Genomic DNA, 4435 nt, shown 5'->3' with positions numbered 1-4435 from the left:
AAATGAAATGAGGGGGAATTAGTCAAACAAGCTTTTGAATACCTCTTCACTCTCGTAAATGCTCCTGCACATGAAACATAAGATTAAGCATGATAAATATGCTTTTAACTGAGCAACCTTGTACATTTGCAGTATTTCTTCTACCTACCCTTTATTTATCCTAACATTTTTTCTTCACATTATTGGGTGAATTTAAGCTAGCAGACCCTTTATTTCCTTTTCTTTTGACAAGAAAACTATCTAATACAAACCTTATAACTTCCAATGGCTCAAATTAAGCTGATGAGCACATTTTTATTCTCTACCTAAGTACTGATCTACCAAGGTTAAACAGTTTGGCTAGATATTTATTCTGTATCTATCAACATAAAAATCTAAATCATGAATGAGTCAAGATTAAACTGTTTGACCATCATGGATTGTGGCATTTCTAAAAAGCTTCACACAACCTTATTTTGCATAGTAAAGTAAAAAATTAGTGGCATTTGAATTTGCACACTTGCATGATCTGTTTTATTTCATTTCTGGGGTTCATATTTTCACTATTTTGACCTTTTTCTCTTTTGTTTTGTCCTTTGATTATTCTTTTAGGACACACCCTCTTTAAATTTTTTAATTTTTTAATATGGGAAACATTTTGCAAAAAGAAAAGGTATGTACAATATTACAAGTCTAACCATAGACAATTCAAAATTATGAATCCTATTATTATAGGACCCTAACAGAAGGTATGACTAATTTCTCTCTAGATTTCAATTCCTATGAACATTGTGTATATGGAAGCTGTTATGAAACCAACTCACAAAAGATAGAAAAGATAGATCAACGCCTTAGAATTCAGCCTCTTCGAGGGGGCAACCTCCTTTACATTACATAAATGAACAATTCTTGGATGATACAAATGACAAAACATCCTTTCTATATATAGGAGTCTAAGGAGTCACAATATAACCCAACCAACCTAACAATAATAATATAAAGCCACAAAAATAACAATAGAGGGATTCTATGGGGCATAGTAATAACAATACGGGGATAATAGGGGCACAATAATATTAATAAGGGATACAACTACAATAGTAATGGGGTAATCACTAGTATTATAGGGACCTAACATACCCCTCTCCTTCAAAAAAGTGTTGTCCTCAACGCTTGAGTAGTTCTGGATGCTTCTGTATAAAATTCTCATCCTCCCATGTGGAATCTTCAGCGGATACGTTCTTCCACTTAATGAGATACTCAGAAATTGATCGATTTCGTAGATGTTGAGTTCTTATTTCTATGAATGCTTCCGATTCCAATATAATTTTTCCTTCCTCGTCAAGTTTTGGCAATATTGTTTGAACTGGGAGCTTCTCGCCTATAACCTTCTTTAAACATGAAACATGGAAAACTGGGTGCACTCGAGAAGCTGCAAGAAGCTCCAATTTGTATGCCATAGTACCAATCTTTTGCAACACCTTGTACGGACCATAATGCTTTGGTGATAATTTATTATCCTTCTTAGCTTACTTGAGGGACATTTTTTATATGGTTGTAGCCGTAGGAATACCCAATCACCTACATCAAAACTTCTTTCACTGTGATGTTGATTTGCCTGTTGTTTAATTCTATTCTGTGCCAACACGAGGTTATCCCTTAAGAGTTGGAGGACTTGTTGTTGATATTCGATGTGATGTTCCACTGCTTGAACCTTAGAATTTTCTCTTAAATATGATGTGATGGATGGTGGCTGATATCCATAAAGTGCCATAAATGGGGTCATTTCTGTTGCTGTATGGAAGGAAGTGTTATACCACCATTCAGCCAGAGGCAACCATTTGACCCATTGTGTCTGTTTATCAGATACAAAGCAACGAAGATATCCTTCCAAACATTTGTTTACTATCTTAGTTTTCCCATCAAATTGAGGATGATAAGATGAGCTATGAGCTAACTGAGTACCAAGACAAGAAAATAATTCTGTCCAAAAATTTCTAGTGAAAATGGGATCTGTTGGGTCACTATAGTACTAGTGATTACACCATTACTATTGCAGTTGTATCCCTTATTAATATTGTTGTGCCCCTATTGTCCCCATATTGTTATTACTATGCCCCATAGAATCCCTCTATTGTTATTTTTATGGCTTTATATTATTATTGTTAGATCGGCTGGGTTATATTGTGACTCCTTAGACTCCTATATATAGAAAGGAGGTTTTGTCATTTGAGTCATCCAAGAATTTCTCATTTGTGTAATGTAAAGGAGGTTTTCCCCTCGAAGAGGCTGAATTCTAAGGCGTTGATCTCTCTTTTCTATCTTTTTGTGAGCTGGTTTCATAACATTTGGTATCAGAGCTTTGGATTCTAGGCTTTCGCTACTGTAAATAGGTCATCGTGGAATTTTTGCTATAACTTTTTTTCTGCAACGTTTCAGAAGCTAAAAAAAAACCCGTTTGAGAAGAAATCGCGGTGAATCTCATGTCCAAATTTCAGAGATTTTTGCACTATATTTGCAGCGATATGATCTGGGGAAGTTGGTCTTTTTACAGACTCCTGAATTACATTCCAAACAGGTGACCTCGGGAAAATCTTCTTAACTTTCTCTCTGGGCATCAGATTGAAATTTCGTAAGAAGGTACAGAAAGAGGACGGACTATAGTTTCTTGTATATATTTTTTAGAGCCACAAGTCCAAACAGTGACTCGTGGCACGTCGTACAAATTCGCTCTACTGAACTAGTCTATAATCAGGTCATCTTGGGAGATTGTGCATACTCTTCCTTGGAGAATCCAATTTGGATTAGACTGGTGGCATTGGAAAGAGGACACAGAGTGCTACTACAGGTCGCAATTTCAGAACTGGATGATCTGAAATTGTAGAGATACATCAGATTCAATATCAAGCTTCTACAAAGTGAAAAAAGGTGTAGTTTTTTTTTTTGAATTTTTTCATAAGCTTGGTTTGAAAGATTAGTTTGAATCGATAATTGATGCCCTGAGGAAAGAAAATACGAACACCTAGTAAGAAACCTGAAAGTTCTAGCATGACTCATGAAGAAGAGGAAGAAATGCAACATGATATATCAAAATTATGAGACCAAGTGCAACAAGTGTCACTTGCACAAAAAGCAATAGAATCTAAGATGGAAGGTTTAAGGAAAGATGTAGAAGCTAAGATGGATGGTTTAAACAAAGGTGTAGAAGCTAAGATTCATTGTTTAAAGAAAGGTGTAGAAGCTAAGATGGATGGCATGGAAGCTAAGATGAATGGCATGGACGCTAAAATTGATGGCATGGATGATAAGATGGAAGCATTGAAGATAAATATGAATAAGTTGCTACAAGAAATGGTCACTAATGGTGAAAGGGTAGTAAAGGAAACTCATGATGAGAAAAAAAGAAGTGTTAATCATGATTCCATAGACTCTAATGTTTGATCGAAGACCCACCATATTCCAAAAATCGATATGAGGAAGTTTGATGGCAAGGATCCCACAACATGGATATTACAAATGGAGCAATTTTTCGATCTCAATAATGTGCAAAACACACAAAAGGTACATATTGAAACTTTATATTTGGAACCAAATCAGTTTGTATGGTATCAATGGCTTTGCTCTCATAAACAAATTATCACTTGGGCAATTTTTACGGAAGAATTGACAGCACATTATGAGGATACAAAAAGAAACACTTTTTTTAGCCAATTGATAAGTCTCAAACAAAAGGTTTCAATAATGGAGCACATTGAGGAGTTCCAAAAATTGAACATAAGGGTAAAAAATATTCCAAAGGAGCATAGGATTGGTGTGTTCATAGTGAATTTAAAGGATAATATTCAACATGATGTTCGCCTTTGGGAACCTGATTCATTAGAGAAGACATTCAGGTTAGCAAGAAAAATGGAAAGCAAAATTATGGCAACCAGGAAGCATACCACTCACAACTATAAATATGGAAGTGTTGTTGCCCCTAGTCTTCCACAACCTATAAGGTTGACACCACAACAATTGGAAGAAAAAAGAGCAAAAGGGCTTTGTTACAGTTGTGATAGCAAATACACTAAAGGTCATAAGTGTGCTGAGAAGAAATTATTCTACATAGATTGTGAAGAGGAAGAAGAAAAGGAGCAAGAAAGGTCAAAAGAAGAGGATATACTCCAGGAACAAAGCCTAGATAAAGAAGAAACGAATCCGACCATATCTTGTAATGCATTGGAGGGAATTACCACTCCTCAAACCATCAAGATAGAAGGACAAATCAAGAAGAAAAAGGTAATAGTGTTGATTGATTTAGGAAGTACCCACAATTTTATTCATTGTAAGGTAGAAAAAGAATTGAATTGCTTCTTATATCCAGCACCAGAGTGTCAAGTGATGGTTGCAAATGGAGGAACAATAAATTTCTCTGGAAAGTGCCATAATATCAAGCTATCCATGGGAGAATATGTAT

Source organism: Pinus tabuliformis, chromosome X (genome assembly GCF_031772625.1).
Source record: "Pinus tabuliformis cultivar Carrire ecotype Pingquan chromosome X, CPIR1, whole genome shotgun sequence".
Lineage (NCBI taxonomy): Eukaryota > Viridiplantae > Streptophyta > Pinopsida > Pinales > Pinaceae > Pinus > Pinus tabuliformis.
Note: the sequence above shows the minus strand (reverse complement) of the source record.